This window comes from Echinops telfairi, unplaced genomic scaffold (assembly GCF_000313985.2).
Source record: "Echinops telfairi isolate 266 unplaced genomic scaffold, ASM31398v2 ScPeMD7_8;HRSCAF=38, whole genome shotgun sequence".
NCBI lineage: Eukaryota > Metazoa > Chordata > Mammalia > Afrosoricida > Tenrecidae > Echinops > Echinops telfairi.
Window position 1 is genome coordinate 16,372,957 of NW_022103905.1, and position 18,469 is coordinate 16,391,425.

The window sequence follows — 18,469 nt, forward strand, 5'->3', positions numbered from 1 at the left end:
GATTGTGGATCCAAGCAAGACAAAATCCTAGGTCATTTTTTCCACCTATATTTATCATGAAGTTTACCTGTTGGTGCAATTGTAAGAATTTTGGTATTCTTCACATTGAGTTGTCATCCATACTGAAGGCTGCAATTCTTGATCTTCCTCAGCAAGTGCTTCAAATTTTCCTTACTTTCAGCAAGCAATTTTGTGTCATCAGCATATCAAAGGTTGTTAATAAGCCTTTCTCCAATTCTGATCCCACACTCTTCCTCATATTAGCCAGTTTCTATGGTTATCTGCTCAGCATACAGATTGAATAAGTATGGTGAGAGGATACAACCATATGCACTTTTCCTGATTTTAAACCATGCCGCATTTCTTTATTCTGTTCGCCCAACTGCCTCTTGAAGGAAGTTGCGTGTGAGCACCATGAAGTGTTCTGAAATTCTTATTCTTCTCCAGGTTATCCATAGTTTGTTATGATCCACACAGTCGAATGTCTTTGCATAGTTAGTAAAACACAAATAAATATCCTTCTGAAATGTCCTCTTCTGACTTCAGCCTCAACTTCTGGAAGCTCCCAGTCAATGTACTGCTGAAAGGTACACTCCAAAATTGTAACAGGGATCAACTCTGGGTGCATTGTGGTGGGATGTATTTCCCCATCTTTAAGACAAATTAATATCATCTATATTTGGGGGTTTTAAAAAATGTGGGTAGCTTTTGAGTGATGCTTAAGAGCATCCTGTTGTTACTGACAATTGCAGCCTCTCCATTCTTATCTGGTTTATTCTACCTTTAAATTATTAAGTACCGAGAGAGTCATTGTGACCCAAATCTCACACAGCTATATTCAAATACTATCATCCTGCAGACAAAAGAGCATCAGATGAACTCTAACCAGCCTTACTGCAGGTCAACTCTCAAAAGAAAAAATTCAGCAATGTCAGAGCTTTTTGGAATTTATTTTAGGATCATCAGGAAGAACAGGATGGGTTGAACTAGGGTCGGTAATCTGGGGGATTTTTTTTCTGGACATGTTAGTATCATGCTTAGCTTTCCACCAGGGCAGTCTAGTTCCTTCCATGACTGATACCATCTAACACTACCTGTAGATTCACTTCAGACTCAGAATGCAGCATCATGGATGTTAAAGTGAGGATATAAGGACCTTGGGTTTGGCAGTTTCTGATGGCTCTGTAAGTTTGCACCCGGGCCCTTAATGCTATGATTCTGTTCTATTTCCCACCTTGTGCCTTGTTTCCCCCATGACTCAAGTCATCTCCTGCCTTTTTCAACTCCTGCTCCCTTATCCTGGATCCTGATGAGTTAATGAGTTTTCTATCCCATTCTGGAAGGGTTGAATGACTTCAAGGTTGAATCCAAACCAATCTTGATGTTGACTCAAAAAAACTCAAAACCAAGTTCACTGTCGTGGAGTCAATACTGACTCGTAGCAAGCCTATAGGACAGGGTAGAACTTCCCCTGTGAGTTTCTGAAACTCTTTATGGGAGTAGAAATCCCCATCTTTTGCCATGGTTAGCAGCCCAACATGTAACCACTATGCCACCGGGGCTTGAGGATGACAGATGATTTACACAAAATATTGCACATGCTACTTTCAAGGCAAAAGAATGGGTGACCCCGATTGGTGTGTTGATGCTAGCTGGAACCCCAAAGGCGCTGAGTCATGTGAAACATATGAGGGTCACGACAGGTGTGTGTCAGGTGAGGGGTTGAGGACACATTTTAAACAATATTGTCATTAGAACCCCAAAAGGGAAGAGCTACAGCTTTGGACAGCTGGGTAACCTTGACAGACAGTAGACAGAAAACAGTGCTATCTGCATTTTTGCTCTATTCTTTGACTTAGTGCCAGAAGACTAGAGACAGGCACACATTCTTCAAAATTTCCAAATAAAAAGATATCAATGTTACAGGACAGACTGAGTAATAACTTATCATAACAGCATATCAATGAACAATAAAAATCAGCATCTATCGAGTGTTTATGAGACAGTGCAAAATGCTTTTTATACATTATCTTGCTTTAATCAGCACCACAAGACCCATGAAGAAAGTATTATCCTCACTTTAGAGATGAGGAAACTGAGGCTCAGAGAAATTAATGAAATTGCCTTAGTCCACAATAAAAATAGCCAGGATTTTAATCTATATGTGTCTGACTACCAAACTGGGCTACTCACGTTCTAAAACTAAGTGTACATGACCAGGCGGGAAGAAAGTAGTATCCAGTAGGCACCTACATGAGGTAGTTATGCCAGACTAAATGTCAACCACCTCAAAATTCGCTGCCTTGAAAAGTAAGAAAAAAGACTATCATCCAATTGTTATTTTTGCTATTGTTAGCTGCCATCAAATCGACTGTGGCTCAGGCAACTAGAGGTATACCAATGCAGCATTGCCGGACCCGGCACCATCTCAGTGATCGCCCAGATGGATGAGTCCATTCTTGTGGTTATTGTGTCCACCCATCTCATTGAGGGTTCTGTTCATTGTCACCGGACCTCAAATTTACCAAACAGGACATCCTTTGTCAATGGTTGATCTTTCCTGAGGGGATGTGCAAAGTAAGCGAGACAAGGTCTCCCCATTCTCACCTCCAAGGAGCATTCTGCCTTTTATCAACTCGACATACCTTGAAATTCATAAGGCAACTTCTCCACAATGTCATTGCAGAGCAGATTTTCAAAAGCAGTTTTCTGGACAGCCCAGTTGGACAGATTTGAAGCTGGCAAGACCGTTCCCGTCAAGTGCTGCTCAGTCAAGGGGACAAAGCTGCCCTCAGAGGGGCATCTAAGTGGCCTACCAATTGCAGAATTGTCAAATTGCAGAGCACACAGGGGCACTTATTACGTTGAATGACAGATTTAGAGATATTTTGAGTTGAAGTGACCATTTCCTAAAAGTGGTCCTCAATGAATATATCCAAACCTCCCTTACTCAAAGGGAGGTCTTTGGTGCCTTGCCAAAGGATTCTGAACTTGTCCCACCCTATTCAACAGTGTCATCAATTATTTGAATAAAATGTGTATGGCCTGCTTATCAAATTATAGAGGACACAAGGCATGATTATAACATTGGATGACAGAACTAATTAAAAAAACCTCATCAAGATGCAATGATGAATCACAACAGAGAAGATGAAAATCATCAGGTAGAAAAAATCCTTTATTTAGTTTCACAACATCATTTAGGAAGAAATTGGAGAGAAGCCGCCTAGCAGTAGTCTTGTGAAAGATACCAGTGATTTATAGTTGGCAGCACATTTTAATTCGATGCTGTGATTTCTAAAATGTTAATGAAATCTAGGGCTGTGTTAATATTGTCAGGATTAGCAGTCATTTCTTCAGCATTGTCATGGTTGTTATCCGATGTCCTTGAGTGGACTTTGACTTAAAGTGACCCCTGTGACAGAAAAGAATGGCCCATAGGCTTTGCCCATGTTGATGGAAGCAGCTCACCAGAGTTTCCTCCCCTGGAGCTGCTGGTGGGTTCAAATAACCAAGCTTTCACTTAGCAGCAGAACACTGAACCGTGTGTCACCCACCGGGCGCCTCTCATTAGCATGGGATAGACCTATCTCTGTACTGAGAATACTAGTTGAGAGGAATACTAGTTATCTGGGAATACTAGTTATCTGAAGACATTTAAAAAACAACTTAAAAAAAATCATTTTATTGGGGGCTCATACAACTCTTATCACAATCTATCCATCCATCCATTGTGTCAAGCACATTTGTATATTTGTTACCATCATCATTCTCAAAACATTTGCTTTCTACTTGAGCCCTTAGTATCAGCTTCTCATTTTTCCCCTCCCTCCCACACCCTCCCTCATGAACCCTTGATACTTTATAAATTATTAATTTTTTCATATCTTACACTGGCCGATGTCTTCCTCCACCCACTTTTCTGTTGTCCACTACCCTGGGAGGGGGTTATATGTAGATCATTGTGATTGGTTCTCCCTTTCTCCCCAACCTTCCCCTTACTCTCCTGGTATGTCTACTCTCAATATTGGGGGTTATCTGTCCTGGATTCCCTGTGTTTCCAGCTCTTTTCTGTACCCTTGTACTTGCTCTGGTCTAGCCATATTTGTAAGGTAGAATTGGGGTCATGATAGCAGGTAGGTGGGAGGGGGGAGCATTAAAACAGCTAAAAACACTTCTAACTTAAAAAGAGGAAAGTTGTATGTTTCATCAGTGCTATGCTGCACTCTGACTGGCTCGTCTCCTCCCTGCGACCCTTCTGTAAGGGGATGTCCAGTTGTCCAGATGGGCTTTGGGTCTCCACTCCACATTCCCCCTCTTCACAATGGTATGATTTTTTATTCTGGGTCTTTGATGCCTGATACCTGATCCTATTGACACCTCATGATCACACAGGCTGGTGTGCTTCTTCCATGTGGGTTTTGTTGCTTCTCGGCTATATGGCTGCTTGTTTATCTTCAAGCATTTAAGACCCCAGATGCCATATCTTTTGATAGCCGGGCACCATCAGCTTTCTTCACCACATTTGCTTACACACCCATTTTGTCTACAGCAACCGTGTCAGGACGAGGCTCATGGAATGCCTGGTTAATAGAACAAAGTGTTCTTGCATTGAGGGAGTCCTTGAGTAGAGGCCCAATGTCTGTCGGCTACCTTAATACTAAACCTATAAAAATATATGCACATAGATCTTTTTCCCCATTTTCATATATAAATATATTTACACATATACAGGCCTGGATTTAGACCTCTATAAATGTCCTTTGCCTTCTAGTTATTTCCTCTATTTCCTTTCACTTTCCTCTTGTCCTACTATATGTTCAGCCTTCATTTGGGTTTCAGGAATTCCTCTCCATTACATTGCCCTTGATCAAGCCCTACCAGATCTCCTACACCCTCCTCTCCTACACCCTCCTCCCCATTGTTTTTAGATCACTTGCTGTTCCTTGTCCCTGGGTTTGTTAACACCCACTTTCTTTCCCCTGCCTCCCCGTCTCCCATGTCCCCCCAGAACCATCAGTCCTGTTGTTTTCTCCTCTGGACTGTTTATCCTACCTATATTATCTAGATACACATGCAGAGATAATAATATGCACAAAATCAAACAGAAGGGAAAAAAGAACAAAAGAAAACAAAACAACAACAAAAAGAAAAGAAAAACCTATAAATAGTTCAAGGTTTGTTTGTTGACCTTTAGGAGTGTTTTCCACTCCAGTCTGATGGGGTGATCCACCCTGGCCCCAAAGTCTATTTTTGGTATTCTCTGGGAACTTTGTTGCTCTGCTCCCCTTGATGTTCTGTTGCACGCCCTTAGTGTTTTGCCCAGTTTTGGTGGGGTCAGATTGGGCACAATTCCTGCACTGTGTCTCCAGTGTTGCCCCTCGTAGTGCTATGCGTCAGTGAGGGACATTGTGTCTTGTAGTAGGTCCAGCTAAAAAACCCTTCTAACTTAAAAAACAAAACAAAACAAAAAAACAACAACAGTGGCCATTGAGTTAACTAATTCATGGCAACCTCCTCGGTGTCAGAGTGTAACTGCTCCAAAGCATTTTCAAAGGCTGGGTTTTTTTATTTGCAAATGCATCACCAAGCCTTTATTTTCTGAGACACCTCTGTGTGGACTCCAACATCCAATCCTTGGGTTGACAGCAGAGCATGTTAACCATTTGCATGACGAACTCTAAAAATGTATTGATATTTGTTACGATTCCAAAGGCTGGCTGGGATCGGCTGGCTGGGTTTTCTGCTGGCTTCCCGTGAACGCTATCAGTTGACCGCTGGGAGCTACAGGACCCTGGAGGCCATTGGGCTGGAACATCCAAGGTGACTTCTCTTAGTTGACTTGACAACTCAGTTTTTCTCCCTGGGGTCACTTTCTCCTTGTGGCATCTCACCCTCTGGAGCCGGTCCACTGAGTCTCTCCCTCGATGGGGTAATGGTCATCAGGCTTTCTTAAGGTGTAGGACTGGAATACTTAACCTGGCAGGGGAGTTACCAAAGGTGGTTTTCCCAGGGCGAGGCTTATCCATTGCACTTCGGGTGTGCTGCCCCCTGTATTTCCCCAAATGTGGGAAACTCGACCGCATAATTTGTGGCAGTGGGGGACTGCATTTGAGCTCTCCCCTGGGTGGGGGGAGGGTCTTGGACTGGAACTGGCACGAAGCCATTGCTGTCATATTCTACGTAGGCCAGAGGTTTGGTACGGGGGACATCTTGGGAGGCCATCAGAGGAAGACAGTGAGTATTGTCCTGAATCTTCCTCTAAAATCACGTGTAACATGACAGACTTAAATAAATTGGGGGTCTTTAGTTCAGACATGATGTTTACAGGATTTGTAGGAGTTATTTTCAAATTCTTGGAAGGCTGCAGTGAGAAGAGAGCTCAGAGAGATCCTGAATGGGTCCAGAGAACAAACGTAGGACAGAGACGAGTCCCCACCCCGTGGCTAAGGACCCACCATCAGGAGTGCAGAGAGAAGTTTCTGTTCGGGTAAGAAGTCTTACACGATAGCTTCCAAGGCCTCATTCAACTCTAAAACTTTAAGCATCTGATTACAAAGTGAGATATATTAGCATTATCTTCTTAGCGGGATTTTACGTCGGAGGAGGTAAATGAAGAAACAGAAAGATCCTTGAACGAGTCTCCACTTAGAGCTCTGCTGGGCATCAGGTAAGTCATTTAATGTCTCTGGGCCTTAGTTTCTTCACCTGGAAAATCAGGGGATTTGATTCTCACCTTCTGCCCTGTACAAAGTAAGGATAATGAACAATAACTTCCAGAGGGTTACTTTGAGGAGAAAATAGAAATGAAAGAAAACAAAGTACCTAAGACGGTGGCCAGCTCTAAATAAATATTAACTCATTACATCCAAAATTATTATGATAATGTTTTTTGATTATTTGATGATTTTATTGTCAATAGGATCTTTAGGTACTTTAGATCTTCACCCCCACCGCCGCTTAAGGGTAATCAGAGATGCCTCACTAATCTAGATCTTGTTACCAAGTAACCAAGAGTTCACCACGCTTTGGTACAGGGTAACCTCCCCATAAGTACTTGAATTAAATCGGAATTGACCAGTGCAGCAAATCGCATGCTCATGTCCAGCAGAGGGCGCATGAGAAAAGAAACTGATCTTTTCTTTGCAAAGATACCAGACACAGAGGAAGGAAGATGACCCACCATGTTCAGTCTCCTCTCTCCCCACCCTCATTGTACTGCTGAGGCCAATGAAGAATAAGGGATTTCCCAAGGCCATTATCGAACAAATCTGTATTCTCAGTCTTAGTTCTTGGAACCTTTAACCCATGCCCTTTAATATACTACCATGCTATTTTTTTCCTTTTTGCTTTCCAAGGAAATTCACCATCAATACTTGCAACTGAGCATTCTCTATTTTTTCCAGCTCTTAACAAATATTTTAAAGTTAATTTTTTAATTATGAAAATGTTCATACACAAAGATGAAGAGACTCAGTCAAACGCCTTCACCCAGATTTAATTCACATTTTCTTTGGTTTCAGTTTCTTTGGCAGCATAAGCACTGGTTCGAATCCTGGCTCTGCTCTTTTTAAGCTGTGTGACCTTGGGCAGGTTGCGTAGTCTCTCTCTGCGCCAGAGTCATAGCTCTATGGTGGTTATAGCAAGCACACTTTTCTCAAAGGTTTGGGGGGAGCCCTGAATCAGGTAATGAAATGAGAAATGACTTGTAAATCACTCTGAATGCAATGAATACTTTATAGACATACTAACTATCCTAGTCAACAGAAATGAATGGAAACTGTATTAACATAGCTATAAACTCAGAAAGGCTTTCAGAAGCTTGCCATTCAAATAAAGCTGTCTGGATATAAGACAAGGATCTCTGGTGGCATTGTGGTTTAGGCACTGGGCTGATAACAGCAAGGTTAGTGGTTCAAATCCACCAGCTGCCCCAAGGTTGAAAGATGAGAATCTGCTCCTGTGAAAATGTATGGTCTCAGAATATCTAAGTAGGGGTTGCTATGAGTGAGAAAACACTTGAAGGCAGTGGGTTGGACATAAGATAACAGAGACTCATAGGGTCTCTCGCAGACCACAGAGTTAATGGCTCAGAGAGACATAGTCAACCTTTACCTTGAAGAAATTCAAGGCCAGGGTTGCCAGATCTTCCAATATGTCAAGAGAAGTTGGTATACCAAGTTTGGGGGCCTAGTTTCTGATTTTTACAAAACATTGTACACATGAATAAAGCATAGGCCTACCGTTGGTTCTGCCTCCTTTGATGGCCAATCTTAGAGTTCCACAAGCACAGGCACACAAGAAACTAGAATTCAGAGACTTGGTGAAATAGTGGCATTTGAAAGGAACAAGTCATTGTTACAGGTCCTCAGGCTGGTTTTTCTGAGTTCCTTACTCAGCACACACATTGAACCCCGGGTGACTTTGCATTCCCTAGAATTTATTCTAGCCTCCATGGGCCCCGAATCCCAATCCCAAGTGCAGCACTGGCCACACAGGGAAGGGATGCCTACCAGGCCATTTTGTCAAATGGTTTTGCGCTTCAAACAAAGAGAAGAGACACTTTCATTCAGATAGTTAATTGAAGTCGTTCAGTGGTGGCTTCTAAATCTATCTCTTTTTAAAGACGTGAAACTACTAGTGGGAGTGGAATGAGCTAAATGCCACTTTTGGACATGTAAATATCGCTCCTGTTATTCTTCAGCTGCTTTTCTGGGAATCTAAAAAGAACGCATTCCAATGGGAGGAAGAAGGTGAATCCATCAGAAGTTTTCCTCTTGTGAAGAATGAGGCCAACCTGGCTGAACAACCCCCACCCCTGCACCCACACTGGGGCAAAACACTAAGGGGAGCAAAACAGCAAAGTCCCCAAGGAACCCCGAAAATAGACTTTAGGCACGGAGGTCAGGGCTTGATAGCTCATCAGACTCGATCAGAAAACCTACATTAGGGTCAGCAGAGAGACCTGGAACTATGTATAGGCCCTTCTGTGTTTCTTCTTCTCCTTCCCCTTCTTCTTCTATCTATATAAAATAAGCAAGATAAACAATCCCTAGGAGAAATAACGGAAAGGACTGTGCAAGGGGGACAAGGGAGAGGTGGGGGAGTGGGGAAGGGAGGGGGGAGCCAGCAAACCCAGGGACAAGGGAACAACAAGATAAAACAAACAAACCAACAAAGAATACACTCCAGTCTGACTTGATGACTTTAACTTTTGCCCAATGTCATTTATATCGCCATGGTCTTCCAGCTGGGCTATAAATAATACATTCCACCCGGATATAGTTTTCTTTACAAGGTAGAAAATAACATTTTGCCATTTTTTTATCTAACATTCATTAGATATTCATTGAAAAGAGGCTCATTGTAAGCAAAAAATAGGTGGGGAGAAAAGGAGCTGAGTGTCTAGCATGTCTTTTACCAAACTCGCAATATGTATTTAGAATAAAAATTGTTTTGTTCCAGAGGAAGGAGAAAGAAATCAACTGTAGACTCATCGGAATGGAAAAGAGGAAACAATGTTAGGTGGAAAAAAGGGGCGGGGCTGGAAGTAGAATACTTTCATCCAAGCTTCTTAAAGACGTTTGAGTTGGTTTCACTCCTGGGAGGGAGGCTGACCTTGCCTTAATGCTAGTGCGTGTCCATTGTAGAAAGGACCCCCCCACCCCCACCCCCATTCTTTATGAGAAGAAGGGCTGGTGACGAAACAGGTTCACTTTTCATTGTTTCCCGAGCTTGGAAAATGGTCTCCTGCAAACTCCGAGTGCTGGTTTAATGCATAGGCTGGTGTGTTTGAAGCTACCTTCCGGAGGAGGGCCCACCTTTTTGGCGTTGGGGGAGTTGACTGCCCTGGATATATGGTTGTCAAAGCTATTGTTTCCGTTCTGATTCATGACGGCCCCAGGTGCAGGGGTCCCAGTCTGCTCCCAGTCTGACCTTTTGGAAGCTTGCTTCCCCAGGAGATTCTGGGTGGGTTCAAACCACCAAGCTTTCTGTCAACAACGGAGCACTTGATCATTCTTACAATCTAAAGCTCTGTCCTGGACATAGCCCTGTGTTTAAAACCATGAGGTTTACAACGAGCATGGTCAAAATATGATTCTGTTGACTTAGCGATGTTACAGGTCTTTTTCCATAGTGCAAAGAATCTTTTTGTTTAACAAAACAAAACTGAACAAATACCCAAGACTATTCAGGAACGTGACCTCTAAAATGATGTTGCCCAGTAAGCAAGGGTGGTGCATTTCAATTAAACAGAGAAGCAATTAGAGTGGACATTGTGTTGGGAGGTATATAATCTGGAAGTTATGTAAGGATACAAGTTGACAGCTTTGTGATGATACAGTCATCTTTCATTTTGTGATCTGACATGGTCATCCTCCATTCTCATATCACACCCATTTTTGCATCGTGACTTGGTCTTTGGAACCTAGCCATGTTGGTAAGTGAATAGTGGGTATGATCAGTTTCAACCAACACTCAATGAATGCCCATTAATCTGCCCTACAGCTTGGCGAACTGGAGGCTTTATCTTTTACAAGCTACTGACACTGTCTTCTTATTCTTTTTCTTGAAGGGGATGAAAAGGTTTTATTTAATCAGGTCTTAAGTTCCTTGGCTTCAAGGGAATTACTATGCAAAAGTATTCCTCTTCTGGATGTTCCACCGCCATCCACAACTACCATTGAGTCAATGCCGACTACAGAGAGCCTATAGGACAGAGTAGAACTGCCCCCTTGTGTTTCTGAGACTTTAACTCTTTACAGGAACAGTTCAATGCATAACCCCTCATGCCACCAGGGCTCCTTTGGATTCTAAGTCGAATCACTTGCTCCAATCAGGACTCCACAGGGGGGGCAACAAAAACTTTGTGGAAAACTGGAGTTAGAGATGATGGAACTTTCCCATTCACTTTTTGAAGCCCCCTTGTATTTGATTTATGATAGCCAACTTTCTAACTTAATCCCTCTCCCCTCGGAGTCTCCCAGGATGTCGTTCACATCCACCTCCTCATCCTGGTGAACGCATCTTTGGCCATCCTCGCCAGATTCTTGCTGGGCAAAAATGTCAACGTCATCTCCAATTGTGTGGGCTACTTCCGGGATCTTGAGCATGGGCGCTTTCCTAATAAGGAGACTTCAAAATTCTCAAGGAAGATTAAAATGTTGACTCATTGCTGCCTGATAGTGGATCATAAAGAAACAAAAAATACTTTAAATATTAAACACTGGTTATTTTTGAAATTTAAATTCCCTGAGCTTCAATTCTTCACATCCATAAAACAACAACAAAATATACCGACTTCACACAGTGTGTTGCTCAGGGAATGGTAGTGGAGTCAATGAACCATTGGAATTATTAATTGACCGGATAGATGAGTCAGAGCTCTTGATTGCAAGCAATAATCATTCAATATGACCAACTTGAGCAGAAACAAAATCCACAAGCAAGCTACCAGGAAACTCATAGAACCGTCCAGAAAGTCACTGAGGAGGCCCTGCAATGTGAGCTGGGACACAAGCAACAGGAACCACAGACAAGATCTTGCCACCAAACTGGTCCATCAGATGCCGCTGCTGACACGCACTACTTCAGGATTCAGTGTTCCAGGAGGGGGAGGGCAAGCCCCCACAGAGTGGGTGGTGGGGCGGGGGGCGGGAGCAGTCTTCACAATGGGGGATTCCTCCCAAACAGAGAGGCGGGTTGGAGGCTGGGTCGGAACAACTCTGAGACGCTACCCTCCGAGGGCAACTCTAAAGAAAGCGGGAAGCAGCCACCGCCTGCCTTCATGGAGCCCGTGGCTGCTCTGCCTAATGTTAGGAAAATGTGTGCACGTCACCACGCAAAGGAAGTGCCGCAAGTTTGAAGTCATTGTTCCTTCCACAACCCGAGGAAGGACTTCTAAGTTTAATCTAACTTGTTCTGTTGAAAATGTGGGTCTTCTACAGAGTAAAACACAGTGCGTGTGTGTGTGTGTGTGTGTGTGTGTGTGTAAATACATATAAATGGATAGCAATGGATGAGTGGGTGAATGGAGACATACAATATATGTATGTATACATATCTATATACAGCTAGACGGATGATAGATAGATAGGTAGTTGTTATTGTTATTTGCCATGGGTCTTCCACTACTACTATATCAGATAATATTCTGTTGCAATCCATAGTGTTTCCTGGGCTGATATTCAGAAGTAGATCACCAAGCCTTTCTTCTTCAACTGCCCTAGTCTGTTGAAGCTTTACTGAAATATGTTCAACACGGATGACCCAGCGGGCATTTGAAATTCTGGTCGCATATCTTCCAGCTCACAGCAGCACACAAGCTTCCACAGGACAACCAATTGACAGACAAAGGGTGGAGGCAGTCAGTTGATCAGTAGGTTTATTGATTGATTGACAGATAACCTCACTGTCTTCGACTCTATACTGACTCATTGTGACCCTACAGGACAGGGTAGAACTGCCTCTTTTTGATTTTCCAAGAGCAGCCTGATGGTTTCAAACTGCCAACCTTGCAGATCTCAGCCCAACCTGCAACCACTATGCCACCATAGATAGATACATAGTTTTTAAAAGCAACCACCTCCCTTCCCCCACCAAGGAACTAAAGTTAAATATGTCACAAGTACCTGCCTTGAGAATTTGGACAATGAATTTAACTTTAAACTGCCTAGTGTCCCGGACTTAGAGGAAAATGGGATGAATGATATGATTTTCTCATCAGAATTTGATCTCTTAGGACAAAATATTCTCTGGCACTAATTGCATGGGACACATTTCCATATGGACTTTCAGGAAGGGTGTCGAATGAGATAATAGTGTCAACCATTACGGTTTTAAGGACACAGCAATGTCTCTAAAATGATTTAACTGCATGTGAAAAAAATGTCTGAAATCAGAACTGTATCTCAGCCATGTGTCTGCCAGCCTCACTGCAGGTGGGCCCAGGTGCATGAGCTCGTGGAGATGCAGAGCGAATACAGGTGTGACCTGGAGACGCTAATGCACGCTCTGGGAGCCGGCTCTCTCCAATACGTTTTCTGGTTAATGCCAGGTTTGATTGGGGCTATGCCCCCACAAACGTATGAACACTCCTTCTAAGTGGCCCTGCCGTGCTACCGGCCTGAGCAGCCAAGTGCAGCAGCAGTTTAAGCTTTAGAATTCCGACAGGAGGGGCAGCCCGGCCTGCTGTCCAGGAAGGTGAGCGTGTGCCTGCCCAGAGTGCAGCATGCATCTCCGCAGCAGGAGGAATGTCTACAGATGGAGAGACTGATTGCTTGGTCCTTTTTCTGGCTCAGCAGCTCAGAACCTTCTCGAACTGTACCCTGATGGAGCCTCCGTGGCCTGGGAGACAGCATTCCCATATCCTGGAACTGTGTTAGAAGTTGCTTTTCCAAGGATGCGAATGGTGTTTGGAACAGAAGTAAATTCTCTGCTGTGAGATTCTAGAGAGGAGGGACGAGGGGGAGCATTAGAGCACAACAACAGCGTTGACTTCGAATGCTTATAAACACAGTCACTATGTGGGAAACTCAGCCTCCCTCCAGAGAAGAGTTGAACCATCTCCTTCTCCCCCCACCTCCATCCCTATCCATTATAAGACGAAGACAGCAATAAGGTTAAACCAGTAAAACAAAGTGAATCTTAGAAATGCATGTCACGGGATCCAGTGAACACTGGGTTTTTGTAGCCATTAGACCATTAAGTTCATGGGACAGTAGAAGTAACTGCCAAGCCCCGCCCCAGGCCCCACCCCCATGTGGTTTTCTTGGCTGTAAGCTTATCTCCAGCTTGGTCTCCAGGGGAGCTGCTGGTCGGGTGGGTTCAAACTGCCGGCCTTTGCGTTAACTGGGGAGCCTTTAGCCATTGCTCAACAGACCTTTAAGCATGGCCCCTGAGCATGCCTCTGTGCCAAAGGGAAGAGGGGCTAGGATGAGGGCTAAGGAAGAGGCTTGCCCAGCACGGATAAGCCTGGTGCCAGCCATGGGTGGGCTGTGCTCTTCTTGGCAGGGGCCACGTTCGCTCAGCCTCCATTGCCCAGCAGATGAACGGGACGCAGCTCGGACCTCACCCACTCTCTTGATGCTTTTCCTGGGGCAGCATCCCCCACCCAGCAACCCCTCCACAAGGCATCTTCCCCCACCCCCCAACCCCCAACCCCAACCACTTCTCAGACCTTCAATCCAGTGAAGGGAGAGTGGCTTCTCCTATTAAAGGAACATCACACATTAGCCAAGCAGGTAGACGAGAGGGGCATGTATCCCTCTGCCCCTTTACTTTGGTGGGAGAATGGAGGTGTGGAAGGAATCTTGAGAAAAGGGATTCACTTATCTTAGAATCCGATGACACCTAAGACTGGACGTCCCAGCGCCATTAGTCCAGGAGACTTGAGGTGGGAAGGGTCACACTCTTCCTCTCCCACTCACCTCCCTGGGCTCCTCTTCCTCTCTGCAGTGACACCTGAGTAAGAAGCCCTGTATCCCACCCATCCACACAGGCCCCGTGCCTTCGCCTGGTGGAGCGGAGGGAGAGGCCTGGTCAGGGGGGAGGAGTTGGGGGTTGAAAGGGAAATCGATTTCGTGGTATCTCCCAGGGAAACTCTACGATGTGATCTGAAGAGAGAGCAAGAGGCAGCGAGGGCCAGGGAGTTTTGCTTCCATCTGCCTGTGATAGTAACAGAGCATTCACACACAACGGGTTTCTCTTCTTTTTATTAATTTTATCTCTTTAATAAAATTGTTTTGAAAAAAAAGTCAATGCTTGGTATCAGCTCCTCTTTTTTTTCCCTCTCCCTCCCCACCAGGAGCTGATACCATGGACTCAAGTAGAAAGAAAATATTTTGGAAATGATGATGGCAACATATGTACAAATGTGCTTGATACAATTGATGTGTAGACTGTTATAAGAGCTGTAAGAACCCCCAGTAAAATGATTTATTAAAATTAAAAAAGAAGAAGTGGTGTGAAGGACAGGACAGGATTTACTTTAAATTGGAAAGTGTGTGTGTGCATGTACATACATGCACACACAGTTCTGTATTCTGTGTCTTAACAGAGAGAAGGGGGAGTATAGGTCATTAGAAACAAGTTAGATTTGAAATGTGTTATATGTAAGAGTTTGAGACTCAACGCTTCAAGGGCATCTCTGTGTACCAATCAGTAAAGCCTCTGAACATTCCAGCTTAAATGCAGACCTCTGATGCACTGCCAGCCTGAGGGAAGTGTACTGGGAAAATGCCGGGAAGTGCACTGGATCTTCTCTGAGATCATGCGATTTCTGTGAAAGCCGGTCAGTCAGTGAGAGCGGACTTTTGATGCATTTGGGGTTGTAGGGTAGGACTGAACAGTTACGGGCAGACTGCAGGACAATCAGCAATAGAAAGTGGAAAACTGACCAAATGTTAAGAGGATGCTGAGGGTGTGAGGCTGTATTCTATCGGGCATATCTGCTGCATAAGATCTCTTTAAAGTCTTAAAGAGCAAGGAGGTCATTTTAAGGACAAAGGTGCACCTCACCCAAGCCATGGATTTTTAATCGCCTCATATGCATATGAACGTCAGTCAAAGAAAAAAAAAAAAAAAACGTCAATGCTGCCTTTTAGATTACAGAGCCAATCTGTTTTCCTTCCAACAATCCATACACATTTTGTCTCATGCATGAATTGCAGTCCGCGTAGCATCATTCACCCACTTCTTCCCTGTGTTTCCCATTTCCATTGCTCCTTTCTCAACCCTTCCTCCTGCCTTCTGAAGCTTGCTCTCGGGCAAGGCTTCCCTTTTGGTCTAAGATACGCATACCCCCCCCAAGGCTATTGCTCAGCTCACGGGTCTGCTTATCACGTGACTGAAAATTGCACGGTGCAGTAGTAGGTTTGAGAGGTGAATCTCAGGGGTTCCAGCCATCTCTATCTAACCAGTAAGTCTGTGGTTTTTGCTTGTGCTTTGTTGTGATTGTGAGTTTTGTTCCACATTCTTCTCCTACTCTCCCCAAACCTTCTAATGTGGCCCTTTGGCTCCCTAATGGGAGCTCGGGAGTGGGAGCCAAGCACCATCTCATTCTTCATGTACACATCGTGTTTCGTTTGATCCATATACCATCTCTTTAGTGGCACATACAATTGCACTAAAGCCTACAAAAGCCACAATGTGTGTATGCCAGAAACCTGTCAGAGACGGAAAGCTCAACATTTCCCACTAAACGAGAATGAAAGAAAACGGTGGTCTGACTGCACCCCGTCAAAGGTGGGAAGTTGGAGAGACCCAGAAAAACAAGGTGGTCCTCGTGAGTGCCAGCTTTCCTGGGTTTCACAGCAGGATCCCGATTTTACAGACCTGGACACTGCCCTAGGGAATGGCCTCCCCTCAAAAAGTAGCAAAATGCAGAAGTGGGGTTGAATCTTCTGCTCCTATCATTTTCTGAAAATAAAACAACTATGAATCTTGAGCACTTATTCGAGATGCTGGGGAATTAACAAAATAAGGAGAGAATATAGAACAGAAAGATTTGCTTAGGTAAAAACAATTTCAATTATATCCCCTGATGTGAACTTCTAATTCTTGTGTCTAATAACTGGAATTGAATGTGATAATGGATATGAGGAACGGTGTCTGATGGATAAATCTCCTTCAAGTCTTATTTGGTTATTTTAATCTAATAAGATCTATATGCACTTAGGATATTTTCACAAAGCATGCTCTTCACATTGCCTGCTCACAATATTCTTGTATTTCTGTAAGAGATTAAGGTAATCAATTGTTTTACAAGGTTTCATAGGCTCCATACAAATATAGATGGAGCTGTTAGATAAGGATTACACTGGTCATGGACAGGTTGCCAGTTCAAACCCAGCAACCACTTCTCCAGATAAAGATGAGGTTTCAGCTCCTGTGAAGAGTTACAGTCTCAGAAACCCTAGATAGGTCCCAATGAGTCCCAGTGGACTTGATGACAGTGTTTGTCCCACGTCGACCCTGTATTCCCAGTAAGGACAATGTTATCATGTGAGACAAATTTGTCTTTGCTGGAGAACCAAACACAATGGCAGTCATATTCGTGTAAGAAAGAACTTTCCATCAGGAAGGCAGCCCAGTCCGTGGGTCTGATGCTAGCCGGAGCCCCTCCAGATTCACTCAACTGCCAAGGGATGAAGTGAGAAGCCACAGTAGGAAGCTGGAGACCACAGGCTGGTGGATACAGAGTGGTGTGGATCCAAGGTCCACAGGTACATGGCAGGGCACCACTGCTCCCAGGGTGAGGAGGCTGGGTGGACTGCCAACCCCAGAGCCAGATGTAAGTACCATCAGCAGAAGCAGGAAGTCAAAGAAGGACTAGAAAGAGATCCCCAGCGTTTGTCTTATTAAACGGCCACACGTCTAAAGAGGTATCATCACTCCTTTCTCCTCCACACAGGTACCATCAAATTGACATAAAAGCTACATATATATGATTTCATTCCCTCTCAAACAAACCTCTCAGCACGTGGGAGTGCGCTGTTGTGCGCGGCGCGTGCACACACACACACACACACACACACACACATACATACACAGTGGAGTGAGGGGGCTGGGGGGTGGAAGCAAGTGAGTCTTAATTTAGGTACACTGCCACCAGGTGGAGGTAGACTGCCATGGTCTGGGAAGTGTGACCCACCAGGCTGAGGATTTATGAAACTTACGGATTGTGGTCCTGGGGTCAAACTCCAGCGATTTATAGTCACAGATCTTCTGTTTCTTACTTGGCACAAACATTGAGGGACATATATAAAAAACGTGAGCCAGCTCTAAACCAGGATTCTAATGGGCTTTTTGGAGGGCCGTTATAAACGAGAAGCACAGGGTTCTTGTGTTTCCACACGAGTACCTTCCAGGAAAACCTGTGGACTCCTTATGTTGCTACAGTGTGAGACCCTAGGATTGCTGAGTTGCATTTGACAAGACTACCAAAGCTGAATTTCTCCAAAGCTCTGCTCTCACTCCCAGTCAGCCCTCTCAGCAAGCACAAGGGGGAAAAGAAGGGGGGATTTAAAGGGTGGAAGCGGGGAAGGTAGTGCAGGGGTCCGCTATTCCAGCTGGCTCAAGACTGTCCTGGGTTTAGCACTGCAAGCCCCACATCCTGAGAAATCCCTTTCGACTCTGCTCTGAAGTCTTGACTCCTTCCGCTCGGGTAGGAATGCAAGAGGCCTCTCTATGTGACGAGCCCCACTCCGTTCCCACACAGGCCACACCTAGAAACCCTTCTCCAGGGTAGTCTGTGTAGTTAGATTAGGGTTGTGCTTTATAGTTTCCATGGAGGTAGGATACATACCAAACCCAGTCCCATTGCTCTTGAATTGATTCCAGTTCATGGAGACGGCAACAGCGTGTGCTGTGGGGCCATTAGAAGGGCCCCACAGAGTCCCTTGCCTGTGAGCCTCATGGAATTAGATGGCCTGGACTTTCATAGTTCCAGTTTGGTGGATTCAAAATT

General features: G+C 44.4%; 1 non-coding gene across 1 annotated transcript; it reads left to right on the top strand.

The window, feature by feature from the left end:
• Window positions 1-5,970: 5,970 nt before the first annotated feature.
• LOC115868212 lies at window positions 5,971-6,126 on the top strand. Its single transcript, XR_004045478.1, has one exon. It is a non-coding gene; the product is annotated as a U1 spliceosomal RNA (small nuclear RNA).
• Window positions 6,127-18,469: the final 12,343 nt, after the last annotated feature.